At 39.7% G+C, this 20,696-nt stretch overlaps 1 protein-coding gene across 5 annotated transcripts in view; it reads right to left on the reverse strand.

The window, feature by feature from the left end:
• The window catches only part of HDAC8 (histone deacetylase 8), a 243,971-nt gene that overhangs the window by 138,753 nt on the left and 84,522 nt on the right, over positions 1 to 20,696 (reverse strand). The gene's annotated exons all lie outside the window — the stretch shown is intronic.

The following is a 20,696-nucleotide window of genomic DNA, read 5'->3' on the forward strand; positions in this document are numbered from 1 at the left end:
GTCAGGAAAAGATAGGGCAGTTTGGTCTAAGGGTGGTTGTGGAGGGTAGTGGGAGGTATAGTTGAATCAGCAAATAGTGAAGGGAAAAAAATCCAACTTGTCAGACTCATCAAACTTTCTATCTAAAAAGGGGTAAATCAGACTGCATGTAAATTGTAGCTCAGAAAACCTGACTTACAAAAAAATTTCCCCCTACCTCCATCCTCACCAAGGACCAAATTTGCTTTTCTGTTTTAGAACTCAGACTTCCTTTAAATATTCATATCAATTTAACTTCAACAGCCATAGGACTGGTTTAGTATACATTTACTCCATTTTATAATCTGTGAAAATAGGACAATACACTGAATTAAGGATTATTTCTGATAAGTTAAGATTGTCAACATACTTGGAGTTCACCACCTAGTTATCAATGAGGGTTGGTGAAGAGAATTAAACGCTTTGAAAGCATTGATGTTATCAGCTTACTTTGTATTAGGCTAAAAGACTTCTGGGTTATGAAATGCAGCCTTCCCAAACTTGGATGTAACCAGGGTATTATAGGGAAGGGAACCATAATAACTGATCCAAAATTATAAATCTGAAAGCACTCTAAAGAACAAATTGTAGTGGGTAATAATGAGCATAATTTTGGGTAGAATCATTCAATGTTATCAAATCAACCTAAGAGCTTTTCCTGACAGTTAGAAGCCTTAGAGATGAAAAGGAAGTTGTTATTGTGACAGATGACCTTAGGCAAGTTTCTAGTATTATCATTAATTGAATGTTGACAATGTCCAGGATGCATTCCTAGGAGTTATAAGGTCCCTGCTCTCAAGGGGCTTACAATCTAGCTCCCAGACAAAACATATACCAGTCCTCTAGGGCTTGAGTAACTCTTACAGAGACATATAAACAAGTGTAAATTAACATACTTCAGAGTTGAGAAAATGCAGAGTCAAAAAGTGATAAAAAATGTTTGGGGTTAATGACCCCTTCATAATCAACATGTCAAATTATACCAGTTCAGCAAAAATAGAAAAATTCCAGATCCTTCTGAAACTGCAAAAGGAATGCAGGGATATGAAATGCTGTCCTCCAAAATTCATATGTAACCAGGGTATTGAAACTATTGAAAAGTGCTCAGTTGCAGAGGCATTCTTTGACTCAAAAGACCGTTTTGTTTTGATTTCTCATCTACACAGACAAATATTCAGTGATTGTGGAGATTATAAGATATTATAAAACTTATGACATATGATCTTTAATACAGGAATACTCAGGCCTATTCTCTCTTTCATGTGCTTATCTCCTGGGTGCAGAGGGAAGATAAGCCACCTGAATAGTTATCCAACATTTATTGAGCAGCTACATGTACAGAGCACCCTATTAACTGCTGCTGGGAGACACAGAGGAAGGTGTGATTTCTGTTTTAAAAAGGTTTACAGCTTAACGAGGAGGAGGGGGAGGCAAGCAAGACTAACGTTTTTTCCATTTTCATTCTTTCCCTTACTTTGCACACATTTACTGAGTGCCCTCTGTGTGTCCAGTATGTAACTGTATCAGATGCTGCAGGGAAAAAAAATGACGAATATGGCACAGCTCTTATCTTCACGTAGCTCAGAACAGAGGGGAAGACTCGGACTATATCGATAAATAATTAAAACACAATGATAAATGAAATATCAGTGATGGCACAGAGGAGGAAGTAGAGTAACTCTTGTCAGGTTTTAAAAGATGAGAAGTACAGTGAGCCACCTATCAAAGTGGCTAAAATGAAAAACAGTGAAAATGTCAATTGCTGGTGAGGATGTGGAGAAACTCGATCACACAGACCTTTTGGGTGGGAATATAGAATGGTATAGACACTCTGGAAAATAATTTGGCAGTTCCTGTCAAAACTAAAAATGGACTTGGCATACAATCTAAAAATTGCACTCTTGGACATTTATTCCAGAGAAGTTAAGACTTATTTTCATATAGGAACTTGTACATGAATGTTCATAGTAGCTTTATTTTAACAACCCAAACTGGAAACAACTCAGATGTACTTCAACAAGTGAATGGTTAAACAAATTGCAGTACACCCATACCATTGGAATACTGCTAATCAATAAAAAGAAATAACTCTTGATACATGCAAAAAACTTGGATGGATCTCAAGAGAATGATGCTGGGTGAATAAGGCCAATCTCAAAATCTGTACTGCATGATTCCACTTATATACCATTGGTGAAACAATTAGAGAGATGGAGAAGAGATTAGCAGTTGCCAGGGGTTAGGGATGAATGTGGCTATAAAAGGGTAGCATGAGAGAGCCTTGTGGTGATGGTACAGTTCTGTACCTTGACTGTGCTGGTGGTTGTGGTTATGCAAAGCTATGCACGCACACACACACACACACACACACACAGACTGCATGTATTAACTGGTGAAGACTGAATAAGCTCTATAGATTGTACCAATGTCAACTTCTTGATTTTGATGTTATACTATAATTGTACAAGATGGCAACATTGGAGGAGGCTGTAGGAAGAAGAGACTTCCCCGTACATTTCATTACAACTTTCTGTGAATGCATGATTATCTTGAAATAAAAAGTAAAAAAAAAAAAAAAGGGCTTCCCTGGTGGCGCAGTGGTTGAGAGTCCACCTGCCGATGCAGGGGACACGGGTTCGTGCCCCGGTCCGGGAAGATCCCACATGCCACGGAGCCGCTAGGCCCGTGAGCCATGGCCGCTGAGCCTGCGTGTTCAGAGCCTGTGCTCCGCAACGGGAGAGGCCACAAAAGTGAGAGACCCGCGTACCGCAAAAAAAATAAAAATAAAAAATTAGGAGAAGCTTACAGGCACATGGGGGTGAAGGTATGGAAAATGGAAGCAGGGAGGGTTGTGGGGGTTATGGGTAAGGGACTAGGTTTACAGAAGGAACTGCACACACCAGAGCATGAAAGCTTGGAGCAGGGAGTGGTGGGAGTGAGGCTGGTGAAGTAAACGTGGGTTAGAGCACAAAGGGCCAGATAGGCCAGGCAGTTTGGACTTTTACTTAAAGGCTATGAAATGTCTCTAAATCATACCAATGTTTTCCTTAGGTCAGTCTCCTAAGGCAATAGAAATAAAAGCAAAAATAAACAAATGGGACGGAATCTAACTTAATAAGCTTTTACACAGCAAAGGAAACCATAAACAAAACGAAAAGACAACCTATGGAATGGGAGAAAATATTTGCAAATGATGGACTGACAAGGGCTTAATTTCCAAAATATACAAACAGCTCATATAGTTTAATATCAAAAAAGCCAAACAACTCAATCAAAAAATGGGCAGAAGACCTAAACAGACATTTCTCCAAAGAAGACATACAGATGGCCAAGAGGCACATGAAAACATGCTCAACATCACGAATTACTAGAGAAATGCAAATCAAAACTGCCTCACACTGGTCAGAATGGCATCATTAAAAAGTCTACATATAACAAATGCTGGAGAGGGTGTGGAAGAAAGGGAACCTTCCTACACTGTTGGTGGGAATGTAAACTGGTACAGCCACTGTGGAGAACACTATGGACGTTCCTTAAAAAACTAAAAATAGGGCTACCATACGACCTAGCAATCCCACTCCTGGGCATATATACAGAGAAAACTCTAATTTGAAAAGATACATGCATTCCCAGTGTTCACAGCCAAGACACGGAAACAACCTTAATGTCCACTGACAGATGAATGGTAAAGAAGACATGGTATGTATGTATGTATATATGTATGTGTGTGTGTGTGTATGTGTATATATATATGTATATATATATATATATATATAACTGGAATACTACTCAGCCATAAGAAAGAATGAAATCATGCCATTTGCAGCAACATGGATGGACCTAGAGATTATCATACTAAGTGAAGTAAGTCAGACAGAGAAAGGCAAATATCATATAATATCAGTTATATGTGGAATCTAAAATATGACACAAATGAATTTATTTACAAAACAGTAATAGACTCACAGACATAGAAAACTTACAATTACCAAAAGGGAAAGGGAGTTGGGGAAGGATAAATTAGGAGTTTGGGATTAGCAGATACAAACTACTATATATAAAACAGATAAATAGCAAGGTCCTACTGTATAGCACAGGGAACTATATTCAATATACTGTAATAAACCACAATGGAAAAGAATATGAAAAAGAATATATAAATCACTTTGCTGTACATCAGAAACTAACACAACATTGTAAATCAACTATACTTCAATAGAAAATAATTCATTAAAGGGTATGAAATGTCTCAAATGTGTGTGCACGTGCGTGTGTGCACGTGCGTGTGCACCACATGCACAAGGCATGATTAAATTTACATTTTGAAAAGATCCTCTGATTACAGCGTAGGATACAGTGAAGGTTATCAAGAGGTTTTTTTTTTCTTTTTTTTTTTTGCAGTACACGGGCCTCTCACTGTTGTGGCCTCTCCCTTTGCGGAGCACAGGCTCCAGACGCGCAGGCTCAGCGGCCATGGCTCACGGGCCTAGCCGCTCATGGCATGTGGGATCTTCCCGGACAGGGGCACGAACCCGTGTCCCCTGCATCGGCAGGCAGACTCTCAACCACTGCGCCACCAGGGAAGCCCATCAAGAGGGTTTTTGCAACCATCCAGGCCAGTGGCAGCAAGGGTCGGGAGGAAGAGATGGATTTGGGAGATATTCCTATGGTAGTATTGATAGGGCAATATACACTGACACACAAGAAAAGCATATACATATGACAGTCATGAATATGTGGTACTGGGAGGGAGGAAAGGATAAAGGAAGGCAGGTGTTTCTGGGAGAGTTGTTTTAATGATAACCAGGAAGGGAAAATGAGTCCTCAGGGAGTTCTGATGAAGAGGGCTTCAGATGGGTAGAGAAAAGGGTAATTAGAAGCTTTGAAAAAGGTAGGGTATTTTGTACACAGTGTAATTTGGCAGTTCCTTTGCTTCACCTCCAATTGGTAAACAACTACATTTCTTGCAGCATCTAGTCTGATTTTTTAAAAATACAAATATAATGAATACATTCTTCATGCTAAAAAATCAAACATAAAAGTCTATCAAATAAAAGGGAAAGAAAACTCCTTTTCTCCATCTCTACTCCCTCTCTAGAGGTAACTCCTGATTCATTACACATAGTTTCAATCAGCTCAGTCAACGATGAGAAACAGTTTGAGGTGTATCTTTCAAGATCAAACTTTTTCTGCCTCATGCTTGAGTGAGCTGGTTGAAGCTATGTCTAATAAATGCCTTCTTTTACCTCTTTTCTTTACCTGAAAATGTCTTCCCTCATATTCCTTCTCTTCCTTGAGGCTAATTTCACCAGCTGGGCACTACATTCTCTTTCCTGTTGCTCTAAGGGCCATGTATCAGCAATGAGCTCTTTCTTACATCTTTAGTCTCTGTCTTCCTACTGATTCAGTTCCTTTAGGTTACAAGTTGTCCATCTCTTCATCCCCTTTTCAACACTGCCAAATTTGTCTACTTATTGGCCACCTCTACGTACTTCTTGTAATCCAGTTTTTGATCTCACTGCTCTCCTGAAACTGCTTTCTTGAAGGGAGAGAGACCTCTGTGTCATGATATCCAAAAGCTTTTTCTGTTATCTTTATCAATTTCTCAGAAGCAATTGATGGTGGATACTACTCAAAAATCTGCATCTGGTCATCATCAATGGCTACGGCTCCATTAAAAAATCTTTTTTTAAAATAGTTTTTTAAAAAACAACTTTATCAATATTCACATACCATACAATCCCCCCATTTAAAGTGTACAACTCAACAGCTTTTAGTATACTCACAGAGTTGTGCAACCGTCACCACAATGAATTTTAGAACATTTTTTTTTTACTGCATCACGTGGTTTGTGGGATCTTAGTTCCCCAACCAGGGATTGAACCTGGGTCCTCGGCAGTGAGAGCACGGAGTCCTAACCACTGGACAACCAGGGAATTCCCTAGAACATTTTCATCATCCCCCAAAGAAACACTGTACCCAATAGCAGTTACTACCTATTCCCACCACTCTTCGACCTCCAGCCCCTGGCAACCACTAATCTACTTTCTGTCTCTATGGATTTGTCTAATTTTGACCTTTCATATAAATGGAATTATATAATATGTGGTCTTTTGTGACTGGCTTCTTTCATTTCATTTAGCATAATGTTTTCAAGGTTCATCCATGTATTACTACCTCATTCCTTTTTATGGCCAAATAATACTCCATTGTTTGTATATACCACATTTTCTTTATTCTCCATTCATCTGTTGATAGACATTTGGGTTATTTCTATAATTTTTGGCTAATATGAGAAATGCTGCTGTGGACATGTTTTCATTTTTCTAATATACCTAGGAGTAGAATTGCTGGGTCATATGGTAACTCTCTGTTTAACCTTTTTTTTTTTTTTTTTGCGGTACGCAGGCCTCTCACTGTTGTGGCCTCTCCCGTTGCGGAGCACAGGCTCCGGACGCGCAGGCTCAGCGGCCATGGCTCACGGGCCTAGCCACTCATGGCATGTGGGATCTTCCCGGACCGGGGCACGAACCCGTGTCCCCTGCATTGGCAGGCGGACTCTCAACCACTGTGCCACCAGGGAAGCCCTGTGTTTAACCTTTTGAGGGAACTGCCTGACCGTTTTCCACAGGGGCTGCACCATTTTACATTCCCCCCAGCAATGTGTAACAGATGAGAGTTCCAATTCTTCCACATCTTCACCAACCCTTACTATTTTCTGTTTTTTTTAAAATTATGATATCCATCCTAGTGGGTATAAAGTGGTATCTCATTGTGGTTTTGATTTGCATTTCATTGATGATTAATGATGTTGAGTATCTTTTCATGTGCTTTTTGGCCATTTGTATATCTTCTTTAGAGCAAGGTCTATGCCCATTTTTAAAATGAGCCATTTTTCTTTTTAATATTGATTTGTAAGTGTTGATATATTATAAATACAAGTCCCTTATCAGATACATGACTTGCAAAAATTTTCTCCCATTCTATGGGTTGTCTTTCACTTTCTTGATAGTGTCATTTGAAGCACAAAAGTTTTAAATTTTGATGCAGTCCAATTTATCTATATTTATTCTGCTGCTTGTGCTTTTGGTGTCATGTCTAAGAGAGCAATATCTAATTCAAGGTCATGAACATTTACATCTATGTTTTCTTTTAAGTGTTTTATAGTTTAAGCTCTTACATTTAGACCGTTTAGGCTATATGGACTTAACTTTTGTATATGGTATGAGGTATGGGTCCAAAACCACTTTTTTTTGCATGAGATCCAGTCGTCCCAGCACCATTTGTTGAAAAGACTATTCTTTCCCCATTGAATTGTCTTGGCACTCTTTGAGTAAAATGAATTGACTGTACACATTTCTGGACTCTGAACTTTATTCCATTGCTCTATATGTCTAGCCTCATTGCCAGCACCACACTGTCTTGATTACAGTAGCTTTGTAGTAAGTTTTAAAGCTGGGAAGTGCTCCAACCTTGTTCTTCCTTTTCAAGATTTTTTTTGGTTATTCCGGATTGAATTTCTGTATAAATTTTAGGATCAGCTTGTCAATTTCTACAGTCATCTGTGATTTAAAGCTCCATTTTGACCATGCTGAACCTATCATCTTACCTCTTCTTCAATTCTTTGTCTCTAACAATACCCCATCCTTTCAGTAATCTGTGTTCAAAACTCTGAGGCCCTTTGTGATTCCTCCCTTTCCCTGCTCCTCTTCAGTTACCAGACTTGCACCAATCCCTCTCCTATTCTGTCCTTTCCACTCTCATGCTCTCATGGCAGTACTCTAATCTAGCACTTATGACCTCCTTGTGGATTACACCAATAGCTTCCTAATTAATTTCTCTGCCTCAAGTCTCTTACCTCTCTAATCCAACACCCCCCACACACACACCGCCATCAGATTAATTTTCCTTAGGGAAGGTTTTGATCAAGTCACTTCCTTACTCAAAAACGTTCAATATCTCTCCATTGTCTTTAGATGATGCTTAAAATTCTTAGCTTATGATTCAAAGTCCTTCATTATATGATTCCAGCCTACCTTTTGAATCTTATTTTCTAATAACTCCTTAACCTACGTTATTCTGTAGGCAAACTGAACTGTCCATGGTTCACCCCACTCACCTTGCACTTCCTTTTTGTCATGCACTTCCTTGTGCCTGAAAGTCACCTTTCTACATGTCTACATCATATCTATTTTTTAAAGGCTCACTCAAATTCCATCTCCTTCATGAATAAAAAATGATAATAATATCAGCTAACATGTATCGAGTACTTTATTAAAAACTGAGCACTGTTCTATGCACTTTATATGTATTAGCTCATGTGACTCATAACAATTTATAAAATAGGTGTTATCATTAATCCTATTCTATAATGGGGAAACAGCAGCATAGAGAGGTTAAGAAATCTGTACAAGATCACACAGCTATTAAGTGGCAAGCTGGCTTTTGAACCCAGGCCTCCTGGCACCAGTCCATGTTCTAAATCACCACAATATACCTGCTTCCATGATTTACCGTGCATCAGGTGCTTGTTCCAGCCACTTCACACATTATTTTGTATAACAGCAGTAGCAGGCACTGCATTATTATTTTTCGAGTGTTAACCTTAGCTCTAATTATACTATACCCTCATTCTAAAACCTTCGGCAGTTCCCCAAATGCTTGCAGAACATGGTACAAATTTTCATTGCCAAGAATTCCAGGTCCCGCGTGAGGTGATTCCCACCCACTTTTCCAATCTTTGCAAATTGTTCTTCTCATGCACTTGACAGTCCAGACAAACTAAACCATTGCTATTCTCTGTACAGAGCTCAGCCTTTCTGACTTTGATCTTGCTGTACCCTCTGCATAGAGCATCTTCCCCTGCAATCTCACACATTTAAACTTGACCCAGATTTCATAAACACATACACATTTACACACTTTGTAAAGATATAATAATTAGCTACCCTTTAGAAGCCAGATCAAATGTTACCTCCTCAATTAAGCCCTTTTCTGAAGTATCTTCTCCGTTTGAGTGCCCACTGCATTTTATCTCTTATGGTTCTTATAACTTTCCATGTTTCATTTTATTAGACTGTGTATGAATGTGAATATATATCTCTCTGTGTATCTATAATTTAAAAATTTCCACCAGCTCCCTTGAGGGTAGGCTTAATACTTTATACATAGGAGGCATTCAATAAATAGTTATTAAATGAATAAATGAATGAAATATCATTCCAGATTGCTTTTGGGAAAGCTTCCCTAACCACTGTAACAGTACTATCTGCTACACTGCAATCATTAATTTTAGGTTTTGGGAAAGTATAAAATCGCTTACCCAGAAAGGAGGGGGAGGACAGGCATCTCATTATACTACATTAGTAACTTCCCTATAAACACATAAGATATTCATTTGAAATAGCAATTTTCTTGATGAGAAACCGGATCCCTCAGTATTGAGCAGTCTGCTCTTCAGACAAGGCTATGCAAATGAGGATGAGAGGCTGTGGCAGCTGTTTCTACAGGCATTGATTTGGGGAAGGTGATTGGTGCCGGAGGTTGATAAAAGCCAGGGGTGATGACGTTAATGATGCTTTTAGATAAAAGGAAAAGCCCAAGAACCAAATTGTAGCATTATCCCCTTTTCTTTTATTCCATCAGGGTAGACCACAGCTTCTATGGTGTACCCTTGGGATCATTCACTGGTGCCACTTTACCTCTAATACCAGTGGTGGAACCTGGTTTTGTTTTGTTTGTTTTTAAATACATAAAGTTCTAAAAGATTCCTCTCAGGGAAATGGAATGCCAGAAAGATGGTGTGACAATTATTGTTAATCAATGTTGGTGATAGATTTGGTAACCCAGACTTGCCCCTCTATAGCTAGACCACTGATTGGTGCATACTCCTAGCAGGTTTGTCTCCTAACTGCTCGCTTGCAAATCAGCCTTGACCAGCCTTATCATCTTTGTATTTTCCAACAAGCACCCTCAGCACCCTCTAGAGACTTCCTCAACAGAGATTAAAGAAATGAGGAATTCAAAGTTGAAAAACCAAGAAGGGCAGGAAATGGAGAGAAGAGAGAAATATTTGCTACTAACACTGTGAGCTTCCAAAGTCAACGTGAGAAAATTTATTGCCAACAGCAAAACCCTTTCTATGATAAACATTTTAAACCTATTGCATTGTATGGGATTCAGAGGGGGGATTGCGTTAAGGACTCAAAGATGGCTAATCAGTCTCAAATGGGAGCTTGTCAACTTTTCACAGGTATTGTCTTCTCTAAATTCCCTCAGTCATATCTCAACTCAGGTACTGCTGACTCATTCTGCAAAAACTCAACCTGCGGGGGATGCAGCATATGGTAAATGCCTCGGGGATTCCTGAATATCTATTACAAATGGTTCAGGGATGCAGGGAACTGGGGTGGGGGGGCTCCCTGAGGTGAGGATGATGTGTCATTTTGTTTGGGGCCATGGGTGCCTCTTGGACATATCCAGAAGACATTTAATTTCCTATAAGTCTCTCTTTCTGCTTTTAGCATCAGACAAGGTGTACTGATTCCATTAACATCTTTAGGATAAAACAAAACAAAACACCCAAAGCTATAAAAGAAAAACAAACAAACCAACCTCAAACCTCTAAACCCCCAACCTTCCCAAACAATCCTCAGATTGCTTTTGCTGTTTTATTTTTTAAGATGTAGTTTCTTAATATTTTACAGGGGCATCTTTTCTCTCATTGCTGAGTCCATTATACAGAAACACAGATTCTAATTGGCATCCCTTTCTAACATGCTTTGTAGTAAGTAATTCCACTCATCAATTATGTCACCTTGGCGACAAAAAGGGCTGTGCACTATTTTTAGTTTATTATTACTTATCTCTTTACCTCTTTGAAGTACACCATTCTCATTCACACAGGGGAAAGTGAGTCATCTAGAATTAAAGGGCGGTAGGCCTAGAGTGAATGTCGGAGCTAGAATTAGAACACTAATTCTAATTCAAATCTAGTGCTCTTTTCACTAAACCCCAGTGCTCTTTGGCTCTCCGCATTCTGAAAGGCCCAAGGCCCTAGGAAGCAGAATATATATTATCTGCGCAGGGGGTGGGGTAGGTGGAGAGGCAGGCTGGTTTGGAGAGCTAAACCGAAACAAACCAACCAAACCAAAACCAAACCAAAAAACCCCAAAATGGAAGAGGGCTTAAAGAATATGAATCCTAAGTCTAGCTATACTAATGACTCTTTATTTGACCTGGGGTAGGTCATTTTACTGCTCTATAACCACCAGGACCCCTCACACAAGCCCAGATTACATTTTGCTATGCATCACATTATTTGGGCATGTCTCATCCACCCCCTTTGCAGCCTCCACAGCATGGAGTTCAGGGAGAACACTGGACTTGGGGGTCAGACAAAGTTGGATCCAGTGCTTGCAATAGCAACTTGGACAAATCACTTCTCTGAACCGTCTCTGTAAAACAAGAATATTCTCTCCCTCACAGGGTTATTATGAGGATTAAATGATATAACATTTGCAAAAGTCTTCTCCCAGCACCAAGCACATGGTAAGCACTCCCTAATGTTGAATGAATAAATGAATGGCCTTAAGTCAGGCCCTTCGAGTGCTATGTTAATTCCTTCAGCCCACTAGGATATTGTTGAGTTCAGCACAGCACACCATAGCAGTGACTTCCTGAATGGTACTCTAATGTTCCCCAAAGGCAGAGAGAAATTTCAGAGTGTCACTGCCTGGTTATACCTGTTCTGGGAATACAGTAATTCCTTTTCCAGTGCTGCCAATCTATTACCTTTCACCAAACACAAAATTCACTTTAAGAAGGGGCAGAAACACAAGTGCCTTTCTGTTAGATAGAGGTTGGGAGAATATATTATTAAAATTGAAACCGACTTCTCTGATTTCTTAGCAAAAAATCAGATTGGAAGCCAAACAGCTATTTGGCCTTTGCAGACCCTGGATAGTGATGCCCTTGGGGGAAAGGAGAGAGTTGGAGTCATTCCAAACTGTAGTTACAACATTTGTGTGTATATTTACTGCTTGTGCTTACGCTCTCCGCACTTAGTTTTTACTCTCTAAGCCTTGAAGAATTCAGTTTACCTAGAGCACAGTTTTAATACATACGGGTAGAAATATAGGCCTATATGTTTCTCATTTCCTAATCATATTTTCTACACTCCCTATATACCTGATACTTCTTTTTCAATTCACTTGCTCTGATTTTTGAACTTAGGTAGACAATAATGATTTGCTAACAATAAACATGACCCTAGCCCTTCCCTCACCCTTCTTTACCCAGGAGGCCTCCCTAAGATTCAAAGTCGAAATCCTGCCATATAGTTAGCACCTGGTGCAGCTCATCAAAATATAATATCCTTTCCCAGATGATTGGAAATCTCTGCCATGCCGTCACACAATGAGGTGTGCAAGAAAAGAGTTTGGGGATTGATTTTCATCATTAACTTGATATTGCATGGTTTTTGTGGGACTTAAAAATAAATGCATTTTTATTACTTTTAAGTACTGCACATAGACTAACTCCAACTCATCATATTTTAGCAGTTATTTTTCTGGGGCAGGATGTATTTTAAACATGCCTATGTTAGAGTGTCTGGTGGATCATTTAGGATCAGTGTCCTGTTGCTTGATGAAATCCAGATCACTCCAATGAAATCCAGATGGGGAAATTGGGTCTCTGGCAACGGCTGCCAGATCTTCTCCATATGAAATCTCTCTAGTCTGTATGCAAATTCAAAACTCCATATCCTGGAAATCCCAAACCAATCAAGTGGCGCTCCGCTTCTTAGTTACTGGACTAAACATAGGGAAGCGATTCATTCTTCCCTGAGGAAATAAGCATGTCTTACATACATCTATCTTGGCACAAAAAGGGCTGGCTAAGCAAATTAATAGTGTAAACAGGACTGTGCTGGGGAATGTTTGTCCTACTTAAGAGAATAAACTTTTTATGCACTTTTTGCACATCCACTTGTATACAAATAATTGATATGCTAATTACAAATGATTCTTAAAGCCCTTTCCCTGAGGTACTGTACGATGCTGTTAGTCTAGTTTGAATTACTAGCGTGTCCAGTGCTTGAAAATAATAAAAATGTATTTAAAAATATTCCATAATTCAGACTGGCTTTCCTCTTATTAGGCTGAGTTAGTGGGGCTTGCCTATAATTAAACAGGATAGATGTTTTTCTACTTTCATCCCTAATATATTTAAGGTGGTCCCCCTACCACCCTGCCCCAACCCCAGCATCCCTCACCTTCCTCTGCAGGATTCTCCTGCCCAGGGCGAGCATATACAAACCCCTTTGCATCCAGCTCACTCCTCAGCAGCACTTGCACGGTCTCTAGGCAAATGCACATACCCTTTCGCTTTTTAACTTGTTAGCTGATTATTTGATATGGCTTTCTTTGAGGTGTCTTTTCTTTGGTCCTGCTTTAAGTACCAATGGGTATGGCTCTTTCCTGATGGTTCAGTGGGTAACAGCACATGGAGAGCAAAGCCCGGCCAAACTTAGCATTGGGCCTTTTTGTCAGGTGGGGGACATCAGATTTAACTAAATCTCTGTACAGCCTATGTCAACAGGATACAACAAAGCAGGCAGCTCATCGGTGCTGGCTGCTGCCGGGTGAATGACAGTGTCAGGCAGTCATTCAGAGCTGTAACCTGTGAGAGTGGAGCGTAAAGGGCAGGTTTTTTAGGCTAGAGCGAGGGGACAGAGCAGTGATAAAAGAATACGAGAGGGGAGAGAATTAGGAAGGGGGAGGGGGTACATGGTGGAGAGAAGCTAAGAGGAGTAATATGAATTTTGATGTTAGAATGTCCCACCAAGCACAGACATATTCAAATTTAGGATTCTTTTCAGGGCAGCCCTACGTTAGGGGGTGTAATTCTCAAGTTTTCCATTTATGAGTCAGGTCTTCCTGCCTCTGGGTAGTTTCAGAGCATGTTCTAGCCTCAGAACCTATTACTGCTGTGGAAGAAGAATCAGGTCACTTTCTCCAGGGGGCAGGGATCATTCAGCACTAAGAAGAGAGCAGAGAAGGTACACATCATAGTGACAGAACAAACCCACCGAATTCCAGGAGATGGTCCTCCTGGACTTACATGAAAAAAAAATAAATCGCCTAGGAAGACTGCTTAGGGGTAGGGGCTGTCATGGTGTCAGGGCTACTTGGTGCAGGAGTTTAGGAACTTGTCATGAAAGCCACTGGTCGAGCGAGGAAGAAGGATATAAGAACTGTCCTTCTCAGCCACATAGCACAAGGAGATCAGCTCGGTGCTTTGTGACCACCTAGAGGGGTAGGATAGGGAGGATGGGAGGGAGGGAGATGCAAGAGGGAAGAGATATGGGGATATACGTATAGCTGATTCACTTTGTTATAAAGCAGAAACTAACACACCATTGTAAAGCAATTATACCCCAATAAAGATGTTAAAAAAAAAACAAAACTGTCTTTCTAACCACCTGGATATAAAGCTCAAAGGATCAGGTGAGGGAAAAAAAACCAGTTCTCCACTGCCACCCTAACCAAGTACGGGGGACAAGGCAGGCTCACTGATGGAGGGTTCAGGACAACACAGTTAATTAAGCACAGTAGCCTCCCCCCCTCCAAATTATCCTATACTCTTAGGCACTTAATGTCTTTTGAATTTAATATTATATTTTAAAAGACACATCAAATTAGGAACATTAAATGAATGGCCCGCTTTGGTCTCATTTCCACCTGTGCCTAATGTTAACAGTGAATTTAATTAGTGTCTGAGTCATCCATTTTCCAGAAACAACAGGCAATTTGCATCTGCCATACCACACAGAGGCAGAATAGAAGTTTATCAAACAGAACAAAAGCATTGACTACAAATATCTTACTTATGGAGGGCTGAGTTCGACGTTCCAGGCTCATACAAGGAAGTAGCAGCTTCCATGACCTTTATCACTGGGCCATAGTGACCTAGTAATGATCAAGGTGGTATAGGTGTGACCCGACTGAAGAGAGGTAATTTTTTTTTTTTTTTTTGCGGTACGCGGGCCTCTCACCGTTGTGGCCTCTCCCGTTGCGGAGCACAGGCTCCGGACGCGCAGGCCCAGCGGCCATGGCCCACGGGCCCAGCCGCTCTGCAGCATGTGGGATGTTCCCGGACCGGGGCACGAACCCGTGTCCCCCGCCTCGGCAGGCGGACTCCCAACCACTGCACCACCAGGGAAGCCCCAAAGAGAGGTAATTTTGTAAAGAATTTTCACCAGCTCTCAGAGTGTAATGAAAATGGGGATGAAGATGGAAGTAAGGCTATATAATTTTTTGTTCTCAAATGCAAATTTCTAAAGAGTTCTTCCCTTCTCATCAGATGAAAGAGAATTTTGAAAAAATTTGTATTGCTTAAAATATTTATGTATGATTATGTGTTCTTATAGGATTTGCCACATCACCAAGCTCAAATGATTAGGCTATAATCGTTGGGTTCTCTTTCACTGAGGATCTATCTACCTGCTTCTAAAACTGAATGATAAGGAATCTGGAGTCCCAAGTGGAAGATAAATTCAAGATGACATCATTATAATGAAAGAAAAACCTATCATCATTAAAACATCTCTTCTTTAAATATAACATTAAAATTCAATAGGGAAAGAAAACATTTCACTTAAATATCCTTTAGTGATGTCCCTTGGTTCTCATTTTATTCCATTGGTATTGGATGAACAAATTATAGCATGGATGGAGAATCTCTACCCTATATGTAGATATGGCCTGCTAGGACCAAGAGATGATATAAATTATGCCTACAGTTGCAAAAATGCATAATGTTAAAAGTCTTCAGCAATACTAGTCCCCCAAAAAACACATGAAAAGAATTGTGTGAGGAGACCTCTATATAATGACATGTGACACTATTTGCCTTCTAAAGAAGGAAGTCAGGATTTTCTCCGTTGAAAATAAAGGAAAAAGCAGATTTACAGAATCTCCATGTTTCCAAACTTTAATCAGAAATTTAAAACCTAAGAAGTAAAATCTCACAATATTTATTCTTGTTTTTGATGCATAAAATTACAAATTAAATCCTTAGGATTAAGAGCTTTTTTTTTAATTGGCAAAAATCTAAGTTGTACTTTCACAAACATAAGCACAATGGATTGTGTATACTACAGGTCTTGTGGTTCATTTGCATAATCTTAAATGGTTTTTTTTTAGGACTTTTCTGCAATCCCCGGAGATAAAAATTTCCAAGAAGTCTTGGGGGGTGGTATTTTTTCCTTGTGAAAACATTTCATACTTCCATGTGATACTTTGGGGACAATGTAGCCGATGGTTAATGCTAGCTGTGTGACCTTAAACAAATCAACCTTTCTAAGCTCCAGTTTTCTCATTTATAAGATGGGAATAAGAATACCTACCTTTGCAGGTATTATAGATTGTATATTGCTATAAGTATCAAATGGAAAAAATCAAATAAATGATTAGTACAATTCCTGGCACAGGCAAGTCCTCCCTAGGAGCTAAGCTCCAGGGTGTGGGAGCCTCATCTGTTTTGTTTACCACCACCAGTACCTACGTACAGGGCGGGCATGAAGCAGACACTCAATAAATATTTGTCGAATGAATGAATAAAATAGTGTCATTATACTAAAATATAAACAAATCCCCTATGTTGTATTTTGCTCCCCCTTTATTCTTGTTAATTAATGTTTTAAAAATCCTATAAGGTGACTTGAGGCACTTGATTCTTTTGTAGGAAGGTCAGAGTGGCTTCAGAGAGGTGAATTTTGGCCCCAGACCCATAAGGAATGAATCCTGTGCTTAAAACACTACTGACTTGTATTTCAGGGGCCATGTCAGGCTCTAAGGAAAATTCTCACACAATAAATATAAACCACAGAGACACTATATGGTTTTTTTTCTCTTCCTCATTGAATAGCAGCAGAGCTCAGTATAGATGGAAGAAGGAATTCCCCACAGGAATAAAAGCTTGGGTTTAAATGAGCTATTCCTTTAACGAGCTTGCTGTTGTCCTAGAGAACAAGTTCTTTCTGAGTAGGCTATCCTGGTTATCCCAAGCACAGTAGAATCATTTGAAAAAAACAGTTGAAGGGCTATAAAAATTATTTAAAATAGAAAAGTATAATATTTCTCTCATAAAAGAAAGGTGGCAAAAATATTATTTTTGTTGTTGTTGTTCTTTTAACTTCCGGAGTCCCTGAAGTTTTCTTTAGGTCAATGGTCTTTGATGGCAAAAAAAGGTTTCTTTTAATTTTGAGTTACAGAATATAAGCCATAGGACTCAAGGTAAACAGGCCAAATATAGGAAGATTCTTATTTTAATAACTACTACTGTGAACCCTAGTTCACTAGAATAAGATTATTTCTTTGGTTGGACTGATAGCTCTTACTAGCAAAGTTTTGCATATGTGGATATAAAGGCTACTATTGATTGAGAAGCCCTGCTTAATAGGGCCTTTCATAAGTCCTATTCATTGAGAAGCCTGTTTAACAATGTGTTTTCCTTTTGGTGAAATATTTATGCAGTGTCTGTACTTAATTATTTTACAAAGTTGAATAGCTGAATATTCTTAACGAAATGTGAGGTTTTTTCCCCCAAATATTGTGTCAACTTTAGTATGCTTTGTATCCATACATACCATAAGTACCATATATATAGCTTTCCTATGAGATATATCCCAATAACTGGACATTTAGTAAAGAATGCTTTCTGGCTGTTAGGGCTGTAAAATTATAGGTAGGATACAAACTAAGAAGTTTGGACACAACTCTGAAATTCTTCTTCAAGTTATGCATATGTCATGACAGCTCACAGTGGGCAAGTAGTTTGGTCATCCTGCAAGATTTAAGGGTTCAGAGAGGTACCCCTCTTGAACCAACCGCAAGAAGTACTGGTTATTTGTCCTTTTCTCCTAGACTCCTTAACTATAAATGTTCCCAAAGTCATCAACACAGCCTTCTGGGTAGTAGTTTAAACATTATTAAGATTATCTCATATTGCATTCAAATACAATTAGAGAGCAAACAGGTTAAACAAAGGCAGAGCAGTATTTTCTCTTTCAGATGACAGAGCCTGGGAATTAGCAAACGGTCCTTTTGGCAAAACAGCTTTCCTCTCCCATCAAACTTTGCCTGTATATAAATTATGGGAAGCTTTTGGGAATTGTGACCCTTGCCCTTCTAAATTAGCATGGAATGACCTAGGGAGCTCTCACTGTGAAATTGTCTTTTTCATAAAATGGAGCTTTTAGTGCTGAAAACCTTCAGGTAAAGATTCCATTTCCAGTCTATTAAAAAGGAAACCCTAAGACATTTTTTTAAAATAAAGAGAGTATATTCAACCTTAAGATGAAACCATTAAGTTCCTGCCTAGCTGGCAAAGTGAAAAAAGGCTACAGCAGAGGAAAAAGACATAAGGAAAAAAGGAAGAAAAGAAGGAAGGAAGGGAAAGAAAAAGGGCTCCTGAATCCCACAGGGAGATGTAGTTCAGGAGCAAATTAATGGCAAACGAAAATTAGAGCATCTTGTAAGTGAACCAGCAATAAGAGGTCCTTTATTTATCACAGGTAAGAAGTGAGCCAGGAAACCAGTGGGCTCATAGAACAAAAAGGATGAAAAAGAGATTGCAGATGAACTGAATGACCTTTTTACACAAGTGAGCTATTTCCGTCTACTCTGTCTTTTGAGGTAGGCAGATGAGCCAGATGTCATAATGGTAAATGAACAAGACATTCTGGTTCTAAGCAACAAACTAGAAATAGTCAAAAACGTAATGACTGGGACTAAGCGATACAGTTACTAGGGCTGACCCTCTGCAAAACTATTTAGGTGGCAAAGATTGTTTTGTTGTTTGTGCCCCTTTCCCATTACTGCTTCTCTGAATGCTCAGGGTGCTCACACTCTAACCCTTTCAAAATCTGCTGTCAAGAAAAGCTCTGTGGAACCGTACATCCATGGCAGAGTTAGGGTAAGGAGGAGAGTTTCCAATTTAAGGCCTATTTCTAATTGTAGAATAAAAGTATGTTTCCTGTTAAAGGAATTTCAGATATTAGTCCAACAGATGGGAGAGATGTTTGGGTCAGAAAGCCTTCTTGGCACCCTTGGAATCAGAACTGCCTTCATGCAACACCCTGACCACATGACTTCTGAAAGAAGTCAAAGGGAAAAATGATTGTCCCTCTAATCAAAACCTGGAGCCTGTTATTCTAGGTGATCGCTGTGAGGTTTGCCGGTGCGGCTCCACAGGTAAAACGGGCCCTTGGAACTATAAACTGACGAGTGTCTGGTACTCTGGTAGGCAAGCTAGAAGAATCTTTAATAAACGCTGGCTATCTGAACACCGGGGTGGAGGCGGCAACATGGTTTCTGTAAAGGGAAATCATGTGTGATCCTCCACGGAGCTTCTCCTTGGGGCTAAACTCACTTTTAAAATGTTTAATTAAGTTTGATACCAAGGCTGTTTTTAAACATGAAATTCTATGGGATTACAATTTTTAAAAATCATGTAGTAGGAACTGGTTTAGAGAGAGAAAGGAAATTTAGGGGAGAAACAGACATTTTTCTGATTGAAGAAGGGTAAGTAGTAGACTGGCTTGGGGGTGGGCACTGGGAAATCCTCAAGTCTGCAGATGATACTCAGCTTTTCTGGGCAGTGAAATGCCAAGGTGATGGGGAGAAAGGAAGACCTCAGGAGGTTTTATGACTGGCAGATGAGCTTCAATAGGGGCACATGTAAGGTAATCCATTTAGGGAAGGCCAGAGATTACAAACTACACTTGCAGGATGATGAGTGCTGACCTTTCAATTAAGGCCCAGGAAAAAGCTCTAGGAAACCCCGTGGACAGAGCACTGAAGAGAACAACCTATTTTCCTGATATGGCAAAAAAAAAAAAAAAAAAAGGCAACAAAATGTTGGGCACTGTCAATAAGGGGATTAAAAGAAAAACAAAATAATTCTCCTTTTACATAGAACTACAGGACATTTTTGGTAAAGTTACGTAAGCAGCTCTGATCTGCACATATCAAGAAGGACAGAACAGAGCCCAAGAGGAACAAAGAAGGGCAATTAAAACCATCAATGGCAGGCTCAAAAAAATAAAAGAAAAAGAGGCCTTTTCAGTCTGACAATGCAGAGGTAGCCAGGGGACATGATCAAAATATGAAGAGGCTAGGGCTGCTGCTGATGACCCAGATTGCCAAAACTCTTGAGCTAAGAGGCATCTTTGAAGCATAAAGTTTTTATTTTTTAATACTTCTACTTTGTTTATACAACTGCCAGTGATGACGGCCAGTGCAGGCTCCTTGGGGAAGTCCCTGTTTCCACCAGAAGGTTGGGAGAAATCTGAGCCGAGTGGGAGAGGGATCAAAAGCACCTCAATCCCCTCAACCTTAAGTAATGTTGACTTGCTGACTTCTAGTCAGACTCACTTTCTCTACTGCCAATGTCAGCAGTGAATTTGTACCTGACCAATCTCAATTTTCACAAATATGAGTTTAGCCACCCTCTTCCCCATTCCGTAGGGCTTTTCAGCCCCAATGGTCTGATCTACACAGTGGCACCAAACTGTCTGCCTACAAGTGGCTGTAATGTAATCCTTAACCATAGCGCAAAAAGAACAGATTTCTGACTCCAATTTTAATACAACGGATAGAACTCAAGAACTC

The sequence above is a fragment of the Orcinus orca genome, chromosome X, assembly GCF_937001465.1.
Source record: "Orcinus orca chromosome X, mOrcOrc1.1, whole genome shotgun sequence".
In the NCBI taxonomy this organism is placed as follows: Eukaryota; Metazoa; Chordata; class Mammalia; order Artiodactyla; family Delphinidae; genus Orcinus; species Orcinus orca.